The sequence below is a fragment of the Marmota monax genome, unplaced genomic scaffold (genome assembly GCF_021218885.2).
Source record: "Marmota monax isolate L192 unplaced genomic scaffold, Marmota_monax_Labrador192_F-V1.1 WCK01_AAM20220418_F8-fsc00288, whole genome shotgun sequence".
Taxonomy (NCBI): Eukaryota; Metazoa; Chordata; class Mammalia; order Rodentia; family Sciuridae; genus Marmota; species Marmota monax.
Genome location: NW_026693586.1, coordinates 619288 through 642951, shown reverse-complemented (window position 1 = coordinate 642951; position 23664 = coordinate 619288). Strand labels below are relative to the sequence as shown.

Genomic DNA, 23664 nt, shown 5'->3' with positions numbered 1-23664 from the left:
ATGGCTGGGGCTGAGCTCAGCACTATCCTCCAGGGATTTTGTTTGATGACTCCAAGCTCCTCGCATTTGTCGCCTCTCTCCAAGTGCCCAGTTATGAATAAATCTCTGAAATCACAGCAGACCACAGGACTATCTCACACCAAAACCATGGGATCTCCTTAAGACAGATTCCTTCCACTGCCACATAGTGTTCAAAATAGGGACCCCTCACCAAAGATCCAGCTGCTATACCAGTCAAGACTGTTGGGTATGAGAGGAAAAAAAGCCCATTCCATGTGATCCTAAATGGGAAGAGAGAAAGATCGAGGGCCCTGTATCGGGGCAGTCTGAGTCATAATGATTTCAGGCAAGACGACATCATCCAGTGTCTGTTCTTTCCATATCCGCCTTTCCTTGCCTCTCCAGTGGTACTGAGACGCACACCAGGCTCTCAAGCCCCAGGGAAGCATGGCTATGGAACCCCAAGTCCTCACAGCTCAGGCTCCCACAGGAAGGCTCTTCCAGGGTCCATGTGTCAATCTGTGGGAGGATTCTGACCGGCTGTGCCCAGCACACATGCCCACATCTGAACCAGTCAGTGTGGGCAGAGGGGAGTGACAAGAGATTTTGACTGGACTGGTCTAGGCTGCGAGCCATCCCTAAGGCCTGAGTGCTTGATCCCCACCAGAGCTGGGTGAGAGTTTGCCCTAGGAAGCTTGCTGGTCGACAAAGTCAGCCACGTGCTAGGCTTCTCACGAATAAAGCAGCAGAAGAGGTTCTGTGGAGAAACAGGATGAGCCAGACTTACCCAGGCCAACAGGGGCTCTCAAAGGCTGCAGGAGCGAGGCAGAACCATCCAGTGAGCTTGGTGGTGAGCTGGTTAAGGTAGGAAACATCACCCTGTCTACCCAAGCTGCTAGATAGGACCCATGACGTTTCAGACATCCCCGATGCTGTCTCCATCCAGGTCCAGCCTTCAGCCTTCACTCACGGCCTTGTCTGTGTCCACCAGCCCTGCCGGGCACCTGGTAATACCTATAATGAATAAGGTCTCCTTTTATCTGCTAGCAGACTGCACCATCCAGGGACACACACTTCCTTTAGCCTTCGTCACCAACATTTCTGCTACTGATTCCTGAGCCCCGTGGGAAACCTGGTGGCAGTGGCCTTTGGGTGGATTCGGTTCTAGCTTTGCTGTCAGGGCCTCCCCTACCAAACACTTCAGCTGCTCATCCCTGGATTTCTAACCAGCCCTTGGCCAGCTGACAAAAGTGGCCCCTCCAACCACAGCCAACCTGCTGCCTGTGGCAGCTGGGGTCCAGGAGAGCCCTCCCTGCTCAGCCCACCACACCCCCAGCCCCAGTTCCCGCCCAGTGCTGTGATATTCATAACCCAGTGAAGCTGGGTCAAAAGGGACCTGGCTGCTTGGAGGCAGGGACACATCTCCAAGACAGGAAAGATCTCAGCCAGCCCAGCTGACCTCTGGTTGGGGAAGTTGGTGATGCTGTTGCTCAACAGGGGTGTTTTGAAATTGGTGTGCTCTGGTTGTGGTGGGGACACACATTGATTTTTCTTGTAGTGGCTGTGATGTGAAAAGCTGTCAGTCAGTAGTTTCTTCTCTCCAAGTGACCCAATGTAGGTTTTTAATATTTCCCCCATCTCAATGACTTTCTGAATAAATTTTTAAATTAATAAACTTAATCAATTGATTTATTATAATTTGTTGGTGATTATAGATAAATTAATATAATGTATTCATAAATTATATTGATATAATTATATTGCATTGTTTATTATTATACTTTATCATGGTTCAATTAATACTTAATTAGCTAATAATTTTTTAGATTAAGGTGAAATTTGCATAACATAAACCACTTTGAAGTGTATCCTGACTGGTCTTTAGTACACTCACAGAGTTGCACAATCACGATCATCATCACTCTCAAGTTTCAAAACATTTTCGTCACCTCAGAAAACGCCGCACTCACTGTCTGGCTACTTCCCTTCCCTGTTCACCAAGCCCCTCACGCACGCCAGCATGCTTTCTGTCTCCATGGATTTACCTGTCCTGGACATTTCTCATAAATGGAGCCACGTCATAACCGACCCTTTGTGACTGGCTCCCTTCACTTAGCGCACAGTTTTCAAGGCTCATCCGTGTCCTGGCGCGGCAGGGCGTCATTGCTGTTTATGACTGAATGATACTCAGCAGCACATCTCTTCCACATTTTGTATTTACTCATCTGTTGATGGACACTTGAGCTGTTGCCATCTGTGAGCTAAAGTAAGTGGTGCTGCTGTGAACGCAGTGTTTGGTGTGTGTCTGGATGGGTGTGTGTTTGGTTGAGGGTTTATAATTATTTGGGGCATATACCTAGGAGTGGAATTTCCAGATCACAGGGTAATTCTATGCTTAATATATTGAGCCCACCATATTACCTTCCATAGTGGGTGAACCACTTTACATTCCCACCAGTTATGGATAATAGATAGAATGTTTCCACGTCCTCACCAATACATGTTATGTTTCTTTAAAAATATTATTATGACCGTAGCCAACGTTGTGGGTATGAACTGATATCTTATTGTGGTTTTTACTTGCATTTCCCTAATGGCTAGTGATGCAGAACGTCATTTCAGTGCTTCTTGGCCACTGCATACTTTCTTTGAAGAAATACCTACTCAGGTCCTTTTCCAATTTGTAGACTGATTATCTCTTTTTGGTGTTGAGTTGCAAAAATTCTTTATATATTCTAGATAGTAGACTTGTATCAGGTATATGACTTACAAATATTTTCTCCCATATTGTAGGTTGTTTTTTCACATTCTGGTGCACAAAAGTTTTTTGGTTTGTTATTGTTTTTCTGGGTTTTTTGAGATGGGGTCTCACTATGGTCCTCACTATGGTCTTGGACTACTGGACTCAAGTGATCCTCCTTTCTGAGCTTCCCAAATAGCTGGAACTACAGGAATGCATCACTGTGCCCAGCAAAAGTTTTTAATTTTGGTAAGTCCAATATCTTTTTTCTTTTGTTGCTCAAATCTGTTGGTGTCATATCAAAGAATCCATTGCCAAATCCAGGTTCATGATGTTTTAAACCAGTGTTTTTTTCTAAAAGATTTGCATGGTAGGGGTCCAACTTCACCCTGTTTGCCTGTGAATATCCAGTTGTCCCAGCACTGTTTGTTGAGGGGATTCTTCTTTCCCCCATTGAAAGGTCTTGGCATCTTTGTTGAAAATCAATTAGTACAGGTGTATGCATTTATTTCTGGTTTATCTTAGTTCAACTCTATTCCTTTGGTCTATATATCTTTTATGAGCACCACAATATCTTGATTACTGTTAGTTTGTCGTTGGCTTCAAAATTGCAAAGTGTGAACCCTCCAACTTCATTTTTCTGTTTCAATATTATTTTGGTGGATTAATATTCAACTCGTGTGTGTAAGTTTGCCTGTATGTTACTGTGTTACTGGGGATTGAACCAGGGCTTCATGCATGCTGGGCAAACACTCTACCACTGAGCTACACCCCTCGCCCTTTTTATTGTTTATTTTGAGACAGGGTCTTACTAAGTTGTCCAGGCTGGCCTCAAACTTGTGATCCTCCTGTGTCAGCTTCCTGAGTTGCGTGCACCACTGTGCCCAACTCATTCATTTTTTTTTTAATTCAAAAAAGTGTTTCTGTAATTGTTGATATTCACCCAAGCCAAGGCAGAAGGTATCTGCAAAAGGATTCTTACAGGAAGAACCTAGAGATCCGGATTTGCTGGATTTGCCACCAACTCTGTAGGTGTCCTTTGCAACCCACATCCTCTCTCTGGGCCTCACTTTACTCTTCTGCCAAATAGAGAAGAGGGAGCTCAAATTTACGTTTATGCTTGGAGTGGGACCTGAAACATTTTAGTGAGCTCCCCTGTAAAAATGCTTAGAATGCCCAGCCTGAGGGTCCAGGCCACAGAGACGTGGCTGCCAGAGTTCCCCTCCCACAAGCCCCACACCTGGAGCTGCCTGGCTTCAGTGAATCCCCCCGGTCATCAGTAAAGGTGTTGTTCTAGCAAGAACTCAATCGGCAGAGGGACGAGAAGTCTGGGCCTGGAGAAATTCGGACATTGGGTCAGCAGTAGTGTGTCCTCTGTCTGTCATTGATTTCTGCTTGACATTTTCCAGCACTTGACAAATGGATTAAGAGCAGAGTCTCATATATTGTGGGTACCCTGGGTGATGCAAAGACTAATTAGCTATGCCCCCTGCCTTCTGGTAATCAGTTTCACATTTGAATAATAATCAGGGGGAATTTTAATCATCTTGAAAGTTATTATTTTTTTCATTGTTTTGGGTATTACTTTCAATTTTTTTTTTTAAATCACTACTGCACATATAAATAGCCTTTCAGAAAAAGCAGAGCCCTGAACACAGAAGATCAGCTACTTGCCTAGCTGGATGCCACCTACCATTCCAAACAACTTAGTGCAGTCTGTGTTGGTTGAACTGCAGTCAAGATGCGTTGGTACCGTCTTAGCTTTCTTTACCTGACGGGCTTTCATAGAACACACCGTCCTACGGGGATGGCACCCACATTCTAGACCATGAGCTAGAACGTCTCCACCTCAAGTCTCCACCTGACTCTTGCCCCCATTTCTACGCTGTCCTCCAGCTGATGGGCTAATGCTGGAGTGTGGGCAGGTCCTCTGCCACTGCTGCCAGAGATGGTGGTAGTGAGAACAAAAGGGGGGTATGGTCAGGTGATGGATGGCACTTGGCAGGGGACAGAGACACAAGAAGTATCAAGAATGACTCCCAGATTTCTGGCCTGCAACACGGCTTGTTTGGTCCTAGTCAATGAGCTCAGAAGCACAAAGTGGACCAGGTTTGGGTTGAAGAACAGGGCACCACGTTGTTCCACGGTCCCTATAGAGTTGGGTACCATGGGAACCCCAGAGAAGCTCATGTGCTCAGTCTTAGAAAAGTCATGCCCGAGGTGACTTTTCAGCTTCCAGATGACGTCAGTAAGGAGACAGAGGGAGCCCAAAGCAGGGCAGGCCTGACCCAAGAAGCCCAGAGAGGCCGCTGGTGCTGGGGAGGGGGCCTCTGCTGCCAGGGTTTCTTCCAGAGACCCCGGAGAGGAGGGAAGGCCGGCCGAAGTGCTCCCCAGGAAGGCGGCTGAGCTGGGAGGGCTGGGGAAGGGCAGGGCGGCAGGAATAATTACCTGAGCTGGCAGCCAGCCCCAGCTGAGTGTGGCCCCAGGGAGCCGAGCGCAGAAAGAGCCGCGTCTTTAGTGCCGCAGGTGTTGGAGTAGAAAATTTTCCATGAAGAGGGGGCTGTTCCACAAGATTAAAATAGCCACTTGGGCCCTCCTGGCAAGCGCAGCGTCTCTCCACACCTCCAGCGAGTTCTTCAAGTGGAGGCTGTTCCTGTTCCGAGGAGGGAACCGGCAAAAAGAATTCCTTCTCTTCTCACATTTGCTAATAAGGAAGGAGAGGGACAAAGGGCCCCAGGGGCAGCCGTGGAGGCAGGGCGTGGTGTTCTGCTGAAGACCTGGAGGGAGGCTGAGGAGGGGAACACCTGGGGTGCGGAGCCCAGGGTGCAGCCAGGAGCTCTGGAAATGGAGTCGGGGCCTGGAGCCCTCCGGCTGAGTCCCCGTACTGTCCCGTCCAGGCCCAGAGTTTTAGGGGTGAACTGGACAGAGCAATGTGCTGGGAGGGAGGCTGGAGACTCCTCTGTAGTAAGAAGACAAATTTCTCCCCCTGGGGAATTGGAGGCTTTGTCCCTTCCAGGAAGAAGCCAGGACACATGTCCCACTGCCTCTTACACTCCCCTCTTCCTGTCTGAGGGGCTGGGCTGGCTGGCAGCTTGGCCTCCCCTCTGTGCCAGGGTGGCTGGAGGACAGAGTAAGCCCTGCCTGCCACGCAGGTGGCACATGAACTTCAGGACACGTTCATGAGGAGATGTGACGTCTCTGGCCCTCATTCAGCCAAGGTCTCCCCTTTCTTAGTTGCACTGGGTTTTCTTGGCTTCTTCAGCGGCACCAGGTATTGCATACCCCTCCTCCCTCTTTGCCATGGCAGGTCCCCTCAGCCGCTGGGAGTGAGTGTGGACAGCCGCCCACTCCCCAGAGGCAGAATGTGCAGGGACCCCTTGGTCTCTTCCGGCTGTTGCTATTGGGACATTACTATTGCGGGGAAGAGGCTAACCGTGGCCTGTCTCTGCTTACCTAACTTTTTACAAAATGCCCTCTGCCCATGTTGGCAAGCGGCTCACCATCATGAAAGATGCTGGGGACCCACCCCTGGTGAAAGCCACTCTCCCAGATAGTCCCCTGATAGGGGCATCTGAGAGTCTTCCCCACTGTCTCAGCCCTCACTGACCCCCTCTCTGAACAACACTTCCCACATAGGTCTTCTCCAAGGTGCGCATTCCTGCATCAGACTCCCCTGGGAAGCTTTTTGGGAAAGCAGATTCCTGAGCCCATTTTCCATTCTGAAAAGTATCCCCGAGCGTCTGCGCTTGCAGTGTCTCCCAGGGGAATCTGGGGGAATCTCTCCAGCTGTGTTAACTTCTTTATACCCCACAGTTTGACACACAGTCGTCTCCACCACACATTGCCTCCTGTCCCAGTGGGCAGAACAATGGTGTTCATGATTCCTCACACGTGGCAGGGCTCAGTCAGTGACTGTGAGGACGGCTACTAGCTGGTGTGTGTGTGTGTGTGTGTGAGAGAGAGAGAGAGAGAGAGAGAGAGAGAGAGGGGGGATAGATAAGATAGGATAAGATAATACAAGAAAGTAGGGTTAGTAGAACCCCATTACAGTAGCTTTGCCTGCAGGTCTGGTGCTACCTCATGGAACTGAAGTGTGGGATGTAGAGAAAGTTCTTAGCAGACAGGATCCTGGATCTACAAAGCTGTTAAGAGCAAAGGCAGGAGGAGGACTCACGTCCAAGGGTAACAGGGTTCAGATACACTACTTACTGACCATATGTGTTTGGGCAAATTGCTTGATCTTCAGGCCTGGCTTTCCCGCTATGAAGAGGGGTCTTAACAGCACTTCCTCCCAGGAAGCAGTGGAGGTTGACTTGGAGGCTACAAGAGGCCTAAGTATCTGTAAGCCTACTGTGTGCCCCAGGCTCGGCTTCCCTCCGTACCCTCCTCCTCCTCTCTCGCAGACTGGTTCCCGCTCCTGCCTGTATAGATTCAACCTATAGCTACTTTACATCTCCTCAGAGGTAGACACCCAAAACGGAGGTGCCACTCCCTTGGCCCGAGTCTCCAGAGACTCTGAGGGCCTTTCAGGGTCCTCCCCACCCAAATCATCCCTGGTTGAGAATGAGGGGTGTAGTGTGCGAACAGGATCCAGCTCCATCACCTCAGCCCCATCAGGAAGAGAGTTCTCAGAGAGGAGAGTGGAGGGTGGCCAGGGCTGGGTACACACCACACAGGCCTCTGCTGTGACCCTCCTAAGCCTCCTCCTGGGTCCTCACCCAGGCTGCTGGTGTCTCCAGAGCCTTCTCTCATCTTGCTGGGGGGCTTGAGTTCTTCAGCCTCAGGTCTGCCTGCCTCCCCCTGAATCTGCCCGGTGTTCCCTCAACCCTGCGCCACTTGTACCCTCCGCTGGGCCTTGATGCCTAAGCCCTGTGTCTAAAGGGCTTACAGTTAGTTGGCGGAATCAAACACACACACACACACACACACACACACAAGTTGAAGTGTCTGGTGCTCCCCCACCAGCTGCAGCTCCCAGGGAGGAGGAGTCCGGAGGAGGAGGGCCCCACGTGGGCTGTGAGGCTCGGGAAAGCTTCCTGGAGGAGGAGGAACTAGGTCAGGGGCTCGAGGCTGTGCGGGTTGGGGGGACATCCTGGCAGGCATGGGAGGAATGGGGAAGGCCTGCTGAGAAGCTGCCTGGCAGGGACACGGCCAGGAAGGAGTCAGAGCACAACAGGTGCTGCCATCACAGGGGGCCTCCTCCTGGGGCTGGGGCTCCAGCAAGCCGTGGCCTCCCTGCTCAGGCGAGCTGCTGAAGGGCCTCCCCAGGACCTGACTGCTCATTGATCGGCCTGTGAAAGGCCACTTGGTGGGCTGGTTGCCGAGAGACGGCCCGAGGCCGGGGGGCCAGGATTAGTGAGTGGCCTGTTTGCTCTCCTTGCTGAGAGGAAGGAGGACTTTGGTCTCAGCTTATCAAACTGCCCCAGGTTTGAAAGCCCAGGAATGCAACCTTGGGCAAATGGGCAGGTTCACAGGACACCCATTAATCAAACAGCTCCCTTCCCTCCAGCCTAACAACTTCTCTCTCTCTCTCTCTCTCTCTCTCTCTCTCTCTCTCTCTCTCTCTCTCTCTCTTATGTGGTCTTTTGGAGCTCCCAGAAGAGAGGGGACATATATTTCCTCAAGCCCAGCTGACCACCACCCCAGGCCCGGGAGGAACTACACAGGAGAGCAGGCCAGCTCAGATAACTTTCCCTAATGGGCCCATGAGGTCCTGTGGAGGCTTCCCTAAGGTGGACAGAGCCATCAGGCCACCCCACCTGCCCTGTGCCCCACACAACTAGCAACACATCATCCCCTCAAGATGGAAAGAAAAATGTCCTCACCAATAACTTCTAGAGAAAGCTTTCTTTAAAATATACAATCCTTTCCAACTCCGTGGACTGCACAAGGGCAGTCCTTGTCACTGCTAGCACACACAGTCACGTGTCACATGCCAAACGCACAGTTACGTGTCAGCCCAGAGGCCAAAGATCCAGACTCCTCACCAGTGCTTGGCTCTAAGGGGAAAAGGATGAGTCTTAGCATGTCTCCCTGCCAACGAGAACAAGTTCAGAGGAATAAGTTAATAATAATAATAAACATAAACCTGGGTCTTAATAGTAGGTGTGACACCAACTACAAGTTCCACCTGGGGGCACATAGTTTTCTGGTATCGGGGTGGAGAAGGTTCCTGGCCTTCAGGAGATCATGTGGCTCTCATTTGAGCCAACTGGCCATGGCTGCTGCCTGGGTAGTGTCTACCTGCTGGCAGGAAGCTAGACGGGCAGGGGAAGAGAGAGTACCAAATGCTCTGCTCTGCTCAGACTTCACCCAGAGTGCTGCCTTCCGTCCTGGGCACCACGCCTGAACTTTCCACCCGATGCCAGCCTAGTCACAGAGGGTGAGCCCACCAACTGGGAAGGGCTTTCAAGCCAGGTCGGTGAGATGTCTGGTCTGAGCGGACTTAGGAGTCACACCCTCTGGTCCAGAGAAGACAGAGGAAGTCCTCAGCCCTACCTACTGCCCTGCACCCCTGTGCCCTCTGCCTCAATTTCGGCATCCACCGCCTTCCCTGGGCAACCACAGAGGTGTCTCCAGAACTTTCTGGCCAAGCCCCTGACAGTTCCTGAAGTCCCTGCTCCTTCTCGTTGGCAGGTAGACATGCTAACACTCATAGGATTTTGCACTTTCCCCTGGAAACTCTTCAGATCTCTGCCACCCCTGCCCACCTCCTGCCATAGCCCCAGAATGAGACAGTGAGACCCGCAGGCCCTGCACATCTTGTAGCAGCCTGCAACCCTCACATCCCACATTACCCACAGGGCAGGGTACCACACAGCACCCAGCCTCCCCACTTCCTGTCCCCTTCATCTGGATCTCCTTCAGCCTCCAGCTGCCATCTGAATGACCCCCTGCCCATGACTCACTGTCCCCTCCCTGGGCCCAGCACCCTGCCTGAGGCCTGCTGCTGTTTTCCCCATTAGCCTCCTTCTCTAGGCTATCTGCTACTCACTGGGGTCCCCCCACATCTGTCCCCAGCTCCTGGCACTAGCCTGGCACCCATTGGTATTTGTTGAATGTACAGATGCCAGCTGTTTTCAAAGGTGTGAAAGACTGTCATGTGGAATGAGGGTTAGTCCTGCCCTAATCCTCTGAGTGACTCAGAGCTGGCATTGGAAGCCAGAGACAGGAGTCAGGTGAGGTCCCTGGAGAGCAGGCCACTCCTGGAGGTGGCAAGTTCCCTGCACCTGAATGGGATAGGAAGACCCATGGAAGAGGGCGGCAGCAGAGGGATTCTCTTGGTGCTCTGAACTCCGTGGGCCGTCCAGCTCTAGGAGGCTATGGGCTGGCTTCACTTTTGGACCCCCTCCCATGAGCACAGCAGTCATACTGCAGTCAGGGCTGCAGGGCTGGGCCTTGGAGTGCCAAGAGGCAGGACGTATCCCAGCAGGGCTGACCCTAGCAAAGCAGGCCCGCTCTGTGCCTATGGAAGACAAGGTGGGTGGAGTCTGACTGTCAGCCTGCGGTCCTCAGAGAGAGCTGGGCCTTCTCTATCTGTACCCAGCAGGGTTGGCACACTCCTCACACCCTCCTCCTTGAGGGCTGAGCATTGTGTTTCCCACCAAAGGACACTGGCCCAGAAGGCCAGGAGCCCAGCACTGAGATGGGGACTTGGCATCAGAGCTAACCCAGGTGCAGCAGGGAGGAGAGGTGACCTCTGCAGCCAGTGTGGCTCCTCGGCCTCAGCAAGGCCGTCCTCCCCACCAGCAAGGTCACAGTTATCTGCCCCAGAGCGAGTGCTCTTGTAGGGCCTGGATGCCCTCCAAACATGTGGAGGGAGTTTCAACCTAATCCAGGACTTTTAAAAGGTCTCCCACGCCTGACATTTTCCAAGTGTTGTAAGCTCCAGGCAAGGACAAGAAAGAAAAGCACTTGGAAGTACTTCTACGGCTGCAGCTGCCAGTGTCACCTCAGAGTGTGTCAACGTGCATGAATCAGTGCGTGTGTCAGTGTAAGAATGTGTCGGTGTCTACGTGTATGCATGCATGTGTCCATGTGTGTCTCCTGTGTGTGTGCATCCCTGTGTATGTCACTTACATGTCAGTGTGATGTCTGCGTGTGCCTCTGTGTGTCTGTGCATGTGTGTGCATGTGTGTGCATATTGGGAAGGGTGTGGAGAAGTCATTTGCTTTGATTGTGAGACCGAAAGAAGCACTTGGTTCAGAATCTCTCTCCCAGGCTGGAAGGACAGCGGAAGATGGTCCCGAACCTCGCTCTCTAACTGGTTGTTGGATGTGGCCACCTGCAGTGAGGCCCCTTTGAAGTCTCTATTCGCAAACCTTCTTCATATTCCACAGAAACTTTGCCCGCTTCCCTGGTTTTGCCAAAACTGTGGTCATTTTCCTGCTTTGAGAGTTTAATGTTTATAGTCACAGGAAAGGGTGGGGATTTTCAGTCAGCAGGTCCTGAATCCCAGTTCCCCGGGGCCAGGTGTGAGACTCAGGTGAGCTCATCTCAGTAAGCCTGTCTCCCGAGGCGGTGATGTGCAGCGCTACCACGTGGGGCTGGACAAACACTGGGAGCTTTCTTACATGTTTTCACAGGTTTCCCCATTTTGCAAATCTGCTTTTCCAATGTACGATTCAAAAACAAAACAAAATAAAGCACAGAAATTATATTCCCAGTCTCCTTTCCTGCAGGATACAGGCACATGTCTGACATTGCCCCTGAGTGATGACCCCATAAGAGGTGGGAGCAGGCTGAGGGGGCAGGCTGAGGGGACAACCGTGGGCTGGCTGAGCAGCAGCAGAGGCAGGTGGGCTCAGACACAGCAGAGTTCCAACCCCCAGTCTCGTGGGACTCCTGACTGTTCCTACAATGTCATCCTGCACCCTGCCCGGTGGTGGGCTTGGCACTCTCTCACATCCTTAGATAAATTCTTTCCTGCTTTAACTACCAGCTAATGAAGATTCTGCCCTCTGTAACTGAGAGCCCCCTAGTCCCAGAGAACCCACATAGGTCGGCATTTGGAGACAGGGACAGTTGTGATTACAAAGGGTACATGAAATTAGATCCACGATTGTCTTGGATGGTCCCTGAATTTCCCGGGCTTCTCCTTTCCTCGTGTTGGCAATCTTGCCTGATGGATGGAGCCCTGGCTCTCAGGCAGCTGATGCAGGACGGAGACCTGCCTGTCTCATCTTCTCTCAGTGGGAAGAGAGTGGAGAAGTGGTGTTTTAGGGAGGCCAGCCCAAGGGCCCCCTTGTCTCTCTTTAAGATCTCCCTTCATAGCTAGCAAGTCCCCTACCCTGGGCCAGAGATTGGGCTAGGCAGTTTAGGGGCTGCAAAATAAAAGTTAGAACCCCAATATCTAGCCCTAAGGAGGTTGGTCTGGCGGAGAGGCACCTCGACTGGTGGGAGAGAAGAATGACCGAAAAAGTGGGCGTGAGGAGGAGGTGGCTTTGGCTGGGGTGGCCAGAGAGGCCTTCCCAAAGGGATCCCAGCAGGGCCTGACCCTGAGTAGGCGAGATTTGGGGGAATGAAGAATGCCGGGAAGGGAGCCCCAGGAAAACAATGAGAACAAGTAAAGTGCCAGGTGGGATCGGTGCCCCCCACTTTATGGGGCAAAGAGAGAGAGCCCTCTGGAATTGTCGGCTTCAGCCAGTTCCTGGGGCCCCGAGGCCTGGACGAGGAGCTTGGGTTTTAGTCCAGGATGGATATATGACTGGGTTCGACAGAGAGGACCTTGACCTCACCCCTCTGCCGCTCTCCTGACTTCCAGGGTCAGAAGCCTGGTGCCCGTGGGGAGGAGTAGCCCACTGCTTCATGCCCTTCCTTCGTCTGGGCCACCAGAACTACATTGGCAAAGGACACCCAAAACTGCCTGTTCCCCAATACAAGGTTTTTATCAAGTTTTTCAGGCTTTGTCTTGCTGGAGCTCCGGGGTTTAATGCTAGAATCTCTCCATTCTTAAAACTCTCTCCGTGGCTTCTGCCCACTTCCCAGGAGGAGCTCAGACGAGCGGGCTCATCCTCTGCTGAGTGTGACCTTAAGGGCCTCAGTTAGTGCAGCAAGGAGACTTAACACGGGACTCTGGACATCGTAAGGTGGACATTCCCAAGAATCAAGTCAGCTTCCTGATCGCCCACCTCCGACGTCTCCTCCCAGACTCTTCCCTCTCTGTGTTAATGGCCACTAGCATCCTCTCGTGATCCAGGCCAGACACCTGGCAGGGATCCTGTCCTCCCTGCCTCAGCCCCACACCCTGAGAGTCATGGTCCCACAGCTCCACCTTGTCCCTCTCTGCCACTGCCCCCTCACGTTGCCCCGGCCCTCGCCAAGGCCCAGCACCCCCAGCTCTGCCATGACCTCCTACCTGGGCGCTCAACCTCCCGCCACCCCTCCCTGCCTGGGCCGACTCTGCTAGGGAGAGCTCCCTAACGCACAGACCTGATGAGCCGGGCCCTTCTGGACCTCCCTCAGTGTGTCCCCACCACTCACCAAGGCAGGTGAGAGGAACAGTCCGCTCTTCCCCATCTTCCACCTCACACACCTGCCGCACCATCGAGACCTGCGTGTGGGGCCCTAAGAGCGTCCTGTTGTTTCTGCCCAGGGCCCTTATCTGGGCCGTGGCCTCTGCCTGGAATGTGCTTCCCACCCTCACTGGCCTACAGGACACCCATCCACCCTTCAAGAACACCACAGGGGATATCGCCTGACCCCAGACTGGACTAGGTGCGTCTGCTCTGTGGCCCTACGTACCCGATACCCCATATAAAAACACCACTGTGGTCTGTACTATCTGATTACAGCCACGCCCTCCCACTAGCTGAGCTGATTTGGGACCTGGGACTGTGTGTTATACAACTTTTGGGGACCCTGTCCCCGAGTTTCATGCCTGGCACAAGTGGGTACTGAATACAATTTTGTCAGTGGCAGCCAAACTAAACGGCAGGATGCTTTGGAAGGAGGTTGGCCAGTGAGCAAGGGGACACACCAAGGTATAGATGACCAAGTTCAACCAAGAGAATTCTCCTTCCCCTGAAGAAGTCTTCTGAAACCAGGAGGTATCCCTGATTCAGCAGGGACAGGCAGACAGGACCCCCACTCACACTCCCTGGGGAGCTTCTCGCCAAGGACCTCGTGCTCCAAGGAGGTGTCAAACCAGAGGTCAGAATGGCCAGGTCAGTGGAGAAAGGCAGGAGGTGTGGGGGCCCTTGGGCGGCAGGACTTCCCACCTATTAGATAAACAGGGGACACAGCCACAAGCTGTGGGAGAGGAAACAGGCAGATCCAGAGAGGGACACCATGGGGCTACAGGCTCCTGTCTCCTCAGCAAGCTGGTGCTGAGGGAGCCTGAGGGCTACAACACCCAGGTGCAGTGCGTGGTCCAGATCAGACTCTGGAGTCAGGACCTCTGGAGAGATGTGAATGCAAAGTGATGTTAGGGTTTACCAAGAAGTTATTAGTCATAATTTGATACTATAATGTTATTTTAACTATGTAGGAAAATAATCTTATTTTTTAGAGACACATTCAGAAATATTTAGGGATAACATATTATGGGACCTGTACCTCAGTTTAAAATATCTCAGTGTAAAATATATAATGAGTTTAAGGGCCAATGCTACTGTGAGAAACTGTAAGTTAGACACACTGTGAATTTACAGCAATTATCCTAGGAAAATTTCAACGGTTGAGCTTGTGCTGATGATTGAACAGATTCCCGTTGTGATGTCTGTGTTCTGTGTTCAGGTCGAATCGTCGATAGCTTGTCATATGAAGAGCTGTCAGGTGTGAGTGAAGTCTGCATGTCCAGTCCTGATGGTTTCCATGACGAGGGAGACCTTGGCTGTCTGGGACCTCGTGTGCAGTTAAGGAGCGTCTTGAGAGTTAGCCAAGGAAGGGGTCCTCATGCCTGAGAAGTGACGCAGCACTGAATGAAGCAGGGCTTGGTGTGGCAAGGACCAAAGGTGCAGCGTGCCCGCTTCCTTGAAGGGCAACTCAGGAACAGAACCAGAATCTGGGCTGGTTAGAAATGCAAGAGTCCAAACCAGCCGCTAGAGCAGCTCATGGGGATGCGAAACGGGCTCCACACAGAAATCTGGCTGCTGCCTGTCTGCTGTGGCCTCCCCTCCCCAGGGCCTACGACACTGTGCAGTTAGGATCACAGTTGTAAAAACAACCCTGCGACCGTGCTGGTGTGCTGGAGCCAGGGTGTGCAAGTGTGCAAGCGTGTGTGCCAGGATATCTGGCCCACAGCCGAGCAGGGCTGGCGAAAACTGAGAGCTGACCGTCCAAGGCCCCTACCGTGAGGCAGAGAGGACCGGTGAGAGGCAGACCCACGCGGGAATTGATCCTTAGGGAAAATGGCATTATATATCTCTCTGTGTGTGGAGGTACCACCACGTTCCTCTTTACTGTGTATAAAAAAAGTCGTGTCTTTGTTCAAATAGCATTTTTAAGGTTTTTATTGGTGCATTACGATTATACAAAATAGTGGGGTTCGTCGTTATATATTCCTACATGCACACAATGATAACACTATAGTTTGCTCCACTTCTTTCCCCACTAACTCTTGTCCCTCCCTCTGGTCCCCTTCCTCTACTCTACTGGATTCCCTTCTATTTTCATGAGATCCCACATACACAGTTTTCTCCCCCTTTTCTTCACTCTACCTTCCACATAAGAGAGAAAACATATGGTCCTTGACTATCTGTGTTTGGCTTGTTTCATTTAACATAATGCTCTCAAGTTCCATCTGTTTTCCTGTAAATGTTAGTTTCATTCTTCTTTATGGCTGAATGAAGCTCCATTGTGTATATAGACCACATTTTCTTTATCTGTTCATCCACTGATGGACCCGTAGGCTGGTTCCCTAATTTGGCTACTGTGAATTTTGCTGTTATAAGTAGTGGTGTGCATGTAGTGCTTTAGTATGTTGACTTAAGTTCTGTGGGATAAATATGGAGGAGTTGTACAGACTGTCCCATTTCAAGTCTTTTGAGGAATCTCCATAAGGATTTCCATAGTGGTTGTACTAATTTACAATCCCACCAATAAAAGTGTTCCTTTCCCCCACATCTTTTCCCACGTTTATTATTATTTGTATTCTTGCCAACTGCCATTCTAACTGGGGTGAGATAAAATCTCAGTGAGTTTTGATTTCCATCTTCCTAATTGCTACAGATGTTGATCAGCTTTTAATAGATTTGTTGGCCATTTGCATTTCTTCTTTTGAGAAGTGTCTGTTAGTTCATTTGCCATTTATTGGTGGGGTTCTTTGTAGGGCTTTTTTGGGGTTAAGTTTTTGAGTTCTTTATATATTCTGGGTATTACTCCTTTGTCAGAGAACAGATGGCAAAGGTTTTCTCCCATTCTGTAGATTCCACTTTCTCTTCTTGCTCTTGTTTCTTTTGCTGTTCAGAAGCTTTTTAACTTGATGCCATTCCACTTATTAATTCTTGGCATTATTTCCCAAGCTGTAGGAGCCCCATTGAAGAAGAGTGTACCTGTACCTATAAGATGAGTGTTGACCCTACATTTTTTTCTAGCAGTTGCAAAATTTTGGGTCTAATTCCTAGGTCTTTGACCATTTTGAATTGGCTTTGGTGCAGGGTAAGACATAGGACTCTTGTTAAATTCTTCTACATATGAAGAACCAGCTGTCTCAGTGCCATTTGGTGAAAATGCTGTCTTTTCTCCAGTGTATCCTTTTGGTACGTCTGTCAAGGAGGAAATGATGGTATCTGTGAGGCTTTGTTTCTGTATCTTCTATTCTCTAACATTGGTCTGTTTTTTTGTTTGTTTGTTTGTTTGTTTATGCCAGTACCATACAGGGGTTTTGTTTTGTTTTGTTTTTACTATAGCTCTGTAGTATCATTGGAAGTCAGGAATTGTGATGATTCTAGCATTGTTTGTGTGGTTGGTTGGTTGGCTTTTTTGCCTTAAAATTTCTTTGGCTATTCTGGGAATTTTACTCTTCCAAATGAATTTTAGGACTATTTTTCCTAGTTCTATGAAGAATGTCATCATTATTTTAATGGGGATTAAATTGAATCTATAGACTGCTTTGGTAGTATGGCCATTTTAACAACATTACTTCTGCCTGTCCATGAACATGGGAAGTCTTTCCAGCTTTTAGTGACTTCTTCCCTGTCTTTCTTCAATGTTCAATTTTTGCTGTAGAGGTCTTTCTCTTCCTCAATTAGATTTATTTCTAGCTCTTTTTTGTTTATTTATTTTGAATGCTATTGTGAATGGAATTGTTTTCCTGATTTCTTTTTTTGGCAAATTTATTATTGGTGTGTAGGAAAGTTATAAATTTTTGTATGTTGATTTTGTAACCTGATACTTTGCTGAATTTGCTTATTAGCTCTTCCAGTCTTCTGGTGGAACTTTTTGGATCTTGCAAGTATAAGATCATATCAGTTGCAAAAGGCAATAATTTGATTTTTTTCTTTTCTATTTGTATCCCTTTTATTTCTTCCTCTTGCCTAATTCCTCTGTCTAGAACTTCAAATACTCTATTGAGTAAGAGTGGTAAGAATAGACATCATATCTTGTTACTGACTCTAGAGAAAATGCTTTCTGTTTCTCCCCATTCACTATGGTATTGGTTTTGAACGTGTTGTACATTGTCTACATTATGTTGAGGTAGCTTCCTTCTATTCCTAGCTTCTTTAGTGTTTTTATCATGGATGGATGCTTTTGCCAAAGGCTTTCTCTGCATCTATTGAGATGACCATGTGATTTTTTTTTTGCCTTAATTCTATTTAGGTGGCAAATTAAATTTATTGATTTGTGTATATTGAACTATAAATTTTTTATTTCAGAAACTATATACCAGGGTTTAAATTATCAAACATTGTGAATATTATAAAGGTTTTATTTTCAAAGAATGTCATTTATCAAACTATTAATGCTGCAAATGTCTCCAGAGCTAACAAATACCACACAACTGGAGCTGATTGTATAGAATAGACCAAACAAGCTTATTTCCAGTGTAAACCAAAGCTTAAAAAAAATGGGAGGGTGGGGCTGAGGGTGTAGCCCAGTGGTAGAACACTTGGCTAGTATGTACAGGGCCCTGGGTTAGGTCCCCAGCACCACAAAAGAAATTAATTTCATATATTTCGAAAAGCCAGCAATGCTTGGGTCCAAAGGAAACCAGGGAATGCATGAAGAAATATTCCTCCTCATCATGAAAAATCACTAATGATTATTCAAGTCCTTAATTAGAGTATTTAGTTAACATTCAAAAGAGCCCAAGAAAAGACATATTTGAAACCCAATTTCCCGGTTCCCGGGAGGACATAATTATATTGCACAAAATGGCTGTCAGGCTTCCCACTACTGGAAGGAAGGGGCAATTCTGAGAAGCAATATGAGTGGGCTGGCACCTATGTGTACCCCGCAAAGTCTGTCCCTTCTTCATAGCATCCTTTCAGATATCCCAAGTTCAGGGTCAGATCTCCTGTGAATCTCCCAAAATTCTCCATTCATTTGTCACCCAACCTGGCTGGCTGTCCCCTCCCTATCCTGATAATTATCCAACAGAAATATCACTCAGGGAAGGGTGGCAATGGAGGCTTTATGTGGTCACTTAGCAAATTTAGAGTTTTTCAACATGAGGACTATTTTCCTGTAGCCCCAGCTGGGGACAGGCGCTAGTCTCTAGATGTCCGTATCACCAGGGAACACCTCTCAAGTGACTGACATGAGTCCTGGTAGAAAAGCAACAGTGATGGGACAACATGGACCGTTCAAATGTCCACAGTGGAAGGGCTCCTGGAGAACAATTTGTCCCAACCTTCTCTTACCATCGGGAGGAAACATGAGGGCCAGACACAGGAGAAGGTCAGCCATGTATGGAACGTAACTGAGATGGAGCTAGGAGCTCTTCTGATTCCCAGTCCTCTGGCTCCAATCACATCAGAGCCTTGACTTTTCACAAAACAATCTGAATCTAACAGTCAATCTGGATCCCCCGAGATCCTTGTCCCTGCTGCACCTTCCTGGGACGAACAGCTTTTGTACGCCTGCTTCCTGTCTGTTAAATGAAGATAATGATGATTTCCCAGGGTTGTGGCAATGGTCTTAAAGGGAACATTAGATGTATTCTCACACTGCATGTCATCAATGAGGAGTGAGTGGGTATCATCAACTCATCATCATCATCATCGTCATCTCTGTCATTAAGAGACTCAAGGTCACAGAGCAACAGCTTCATCAATGTATTAAACAACTGAGCACCTCCCAGACAAATCTTGAGGGTTAAAGGCCTGTCTGTCTGCTCTCCTTCAGGGATTCCAGTCATGTATATCTGAGGCCACACAGTGTCTCACAATGTCTCACGACTCACCCTTGTTCTGTTTGGTCTTGGGGATTTTTTTTCTTTTTTGCATCTCATTTTGGATGGCTTCTATTGCTCTTTCTTCAAGTTCACTAATATTTTCTTCTGCAACATCTAAACTGCTATTACTCTTGTGCAGTCTAGTTTTTATCTCAGATATTTCCTGTTGACTTATTTTTCTGTCTTCTTGAACGTATAGAAAATACTTACAACAGTTCGAGTGTCCTTGTCTACCCATTCTGCCATCTGTTTGATTTCTGGATCTGTTTTTGGGGATTGACAGTTTTCTTCTCTGTGGGCTCCGCCTCCCTGCTTCTCCACATGGTCGGCGCAGCTATTACATGGCTGAAAGACACTGTGAATTTTACCCTCTTGGGTGCTGGATATTTTTATATGTTTTTCAAATGTTCTTGAGTTTTTATTCTGGACATTGGTTAAGTCATTTGAAAGCAGTTTATTTTTTCCAAGGCTTACATGGGGTTCCTTAGTTGAGATCAGAGCAAGCTCAAGTCCTGGCTAATTAGACCTATTGCTACTACGAAGACCATAACTTTCTTATACTCTAGGCGATGTCCCATGTCTTACAGGATTTCCCCTCTGGCTGGTGGGAACAGATATTCCTGATATATATTCCTGATCTGTGTGAGCTCTGAGGATTATTATGCCCAGTGCTTCAAGGGATTCTAGCAGTTTCTTTGTGCAAATGCGGCTCTCGTTTTCTGTAGACACTGAGGAAGGAGAGCCTCTGCAGGTCTCCAGCCCTCTCTGCAGCTGTCCCTCAGACTCTGCCTTGGAAGCCTGAGATTCCCAGGCCACCTCCCCCTCACAAGGGGTCCACCAGCCTCCACCTGGGCTGAGCCCCACTGCTAAAGCTGGGAGATCCCCCACCACCCCAGCAATAAGCAGGAGAGCACCCATCTTTTCTCCTGGACACCTATGCTGGCTGCCTGCTGCTCTGGTCTGAAAAGCACTGTACATATACATTGTGTCCTGGTTTTCAGTTGTTTAAGGTGGGGGTGAACGTGGTCCGTGTTGCTCCAACATGGCTTAAACTTGAAGTCAGTCCTGCTTAGACTTTTAGAGCTGAGCTGTTCTTCCTCACTAGGTTAGGATCTCAGAGGACCAGGGATCCAGTAGTTACTGGATGCTGGGGGCATCTTTTGAGCCCTGATTAGGGCTAGTCCACCAGACTTGGCCATGTGAGAAAGGAACCAAGTCTCTTGGCACAGGCCAGTGGGGGTCAGGGGTTTCTAACATGTATCTTAAGTGATCCACCTTAATAATTTAAAATGCACAGGAACAACCTCATGTGCTTGCAGAACTGGGGCAAAGGTCACAGAAAACAATCTGTTGTAAAAAGCTGTCCCCACTCCTTCAGGCCTGTATACTGTAGGTACTGAGGAAATGCGTCTCGGTCCTGTCCTCAGATAACTGCTTCTTGATCCAGCCTTCAGAGCTGATCCATTCTCTCTCCCGCCATCCCTCAAGTTCCCCTTTCTTTCCAGCAGGTAGCTGGTCTGGTCCTGGGGCCCTCTGAGCAGAACCAGGCTTTACAGTTAATATCCCGCAGCCTCTGATTGCAGCTTTCAGAGGTGTAACATTTGATAAGCTCCATTTAGCTTGGCGGGGCTGCATTGTTTAAATTATTCAAAGACAGATTGCTCGCTCCACCCCCCCTCCAGGGTTTCTGCTCTGCTGAGCCTGCCGGCAGCACGTTACCAGGAAATAAGGCGGGGAGTCAGCAGGCAGTTTCTCACTGCCCTGAAATCAGTTCCAGCCGTTGTTCTACACCCATCACACCCCATTATTCCTTGCTAATTGCAAGCCTGGTATGCAAGTTAACTCTTTGAGAACAATGCTGGCTTTGATTGCTGGGGAGACACAGTGAGCCTCCCACCTCCTCCTGCCTCCCCTCCCCCTCTGTCCCCAGCTGACTGACTGTCTGGGATTCAGCAAGTCAAGGGGTGGGAAGAAATCTGAAAATCTGAGGTAGAGCTGGTTCCCCAGGCATTCCGATTGGGCAGGTGGATACAGCCAGTTGGGTCCCAGCCTAAGGCTGGAGCAGCCTCATCTCTAACTGGTGTTGGACAACCCAGTCTTGCTATTGTGTCCAGCCATCCGCATGGCACCTAGAGGGTGTGCAGGCTGGGCCCTGGCTCAGAACAAGCCATCACCTCCTGGTCCAGGGAGCCCTCGCCACTGCCCTTGGACGTGGCCTCACTCCTTCTGCACCTGAGCTGTTTGCTCCCTACACACGGAATGATTGTCACGGTCATCTGGCAGTGGTCACGAAGAACTATTCTTCCAGGGATCCTTTTCATCATCGACTTAGAACAAATAAGAATAATTCTAAGAGTTGGTTGGCCATCAAAGCCTAAAATATGTGCTCTCTGGTCTTTTACAGGAAAAAGGCTGCTGGCCCCTCCCCTAGAATCTGAATTAAGAGACGGAGGCAACTCGGTGTCTGGACCTTGAAGACAACGTGTGAGCCTGTCTTGGCCTGGATCCTAGACCAGAAGAAGACATGGCTGGAACTGCACTGAAGGGGACCTGCAGATGGGACAGTAGAGTCACCGTGTCACTTCCTTGATTCTCATCATTGCACTGTGGTTCTGCAAGGGAGACATATGGGGAATTGTACTATTTTTGCAACTTTTTTGAAAGCCTGAAATTGTTTTGAAAAAAACAGATACATTTGGGGGAGGAAAAAAAAAAAAACATGGGGCAGGCGTAGTGGCTCATGCCTGTAATCCCAGCAACTCAGAAGGCTGAGGCAGGAGGATGACAAATTTGAGGCCAGCCTTGGCTACTTAGTGAGACCCTTTCTCAAAATAAAAGGGGCTGTGGATGTAGCTCAGTGGAAGAATGCCCCTGGGGAGGGCCTGGGGAGGGTGGCTTTTAGGTGGGGTGGAATTGGGAAAGGAGCACTTAGACAGATGGTCACTTCCCCAGAGGGCCTGAGGGTGAGCTGGGGATGCATGCAGCAGTCCAAAGAATGCAGGCTTTGGCAAGGACATGGAGTGAACAAGGACGGGGTGGCTGTGCGGTAGAAGGTTAGTCTCCAGGGGCTGCCTACCATAAAGCCTAAAGCCTCAGTGAACTCACTAACCTCATGAAATAAGTGCCAATAGATTTCCTGTGTAGGAAGCGAAGGGTCCAAAGTCAGGCTAACTGGCAGGAGGGCAAACAGTGGACCCACCTGGATGCAGGAGCAGATAAGGACCCTAAGGAAGTAAGGCTGGCCCTTTTCAGGGTGGCCCAGGCTGAGCCACAAGACCAGAGCCAAGTTCACCTAAATTGCCACAGGCCAGAGGCCCCAAGAGTGAGTTGCCCTCTCAGGGGTGACCCCTGTCTACTCCCTTGCCCCCAGCCTGATGACCAACAGGGTCTCTGATGCTGGCCCCTCCAAGCCCAGCAGTGCCATGGTCACACTGCCACTCCTGTGCTTGGGCTTTTACCAACCTCAGGGCTGCTAACCAGAGCTGGGAGGGCCACTGGCTGGGCAGTAAGCAGCATGCTCCATGAGTAGACTGGGCACATTAGTAACTAAGAAGAGCAGAAAGTTCCTGCCGCAGCAGAAGTACCTTTAAGCAAGAGAAGTTGCGAGGAGGCCCGAGGATCCTTCTCAGGAAAATGGTGCAGTCAGAGAGGACAGCCATGAGCACGCTCCAGAGGGCCTGACTGGCCAGGGGCCATCCGTGTGGGATGGCAGGAAGGCCTCTGCCCAGTTCCCATGGTCACTCCCAGCCCAGGACTCAGTGCAGCAGGGACACCAGGCAGACCAGGCGGCCAGCGGGAACAGAGTCCCTTGCTGCTTGACCAAACCTGCCTGTGACTACCCATCTGTCTAGAGATTCCACAGGACCTTCTCTCCTCGTCTTCACCCAGGTCAAACTTGTTTTGCTGACTGGCTTCTAGCCTCCCCAGCCCTCCCCATTTTCTCTCACACAGGCATGACCATGACGCACATTATCAGCACATCTCAAACACGCAGAGGAAATTCCTTACTTTAATTCCATCCGGGTCTCTGCTATTTAGAGTGATCTCCCCTGGAGTGACTCGCCCAGTTCTGCTCTACTCTAAGGTTCCTCTAAGATAACCAATCCCCTGCCCCACGGTCTCCCAGAAGGAGGGGACAGGATATGCAGCAAGGCCTTTTAATTTTCCATAATTTTAATATGTTTCTTTTTATTAAAATTAAATCTTTTTATAGCTTTATTTTATTCATTTATTTTATGTGGTGCTGAGGTTTGAACCCAGGGCCTCACAGATGCTAGGCAAGTGCTCTACCACTGAACCACAACCCAGCCCAATATGTGTGTTTAAAATCTAAAATATAGGGGCTGGGATGTGGCTCAAGCGGTAGCGCGCTCACCTGGCATGCGTGGGGCCCGGGTTCAATCCTCAGCACCACATGCAAACACAGATGTTGTGTCCGCCAAAAACTGAAAAATAAATATTAAAAAATTCTCTCTCTCAAAAAAAAAAATTAAAATCTAAAATGTCTAATTCCTGGAATATAACCTTTACTTTGACTGTAAGGTGGTCAAACACCCACTGTAGAGGGAAAAAAACCATCCTACAGTTG

The 23664-nt window shown here is 49.4% G+C and overlaps 1 long non-coding RNA gene across 1 annotated transcript; it reads left to right on the top strand.

Moving 5' to 3' along the window:
* Nucleotides 1-1957: 1957 nt before the first annotated feature.
* LOC124102893 (uncharacterized) lies at nucleotides 1958-23284 on the top strand. Its single transcript, XR_006855028.2, has 3 exons — nucleotides 1958-2266; nucleotides 2794-2989; nucleotides 21481-23284. It is a non-coding gene; the product is annotated as an uncharacterized LOC124102893 (long non-coding RNA).
* The last annotated feature ends 380 nt before the right edge of the window (nucleotides 23285-23664 follow it).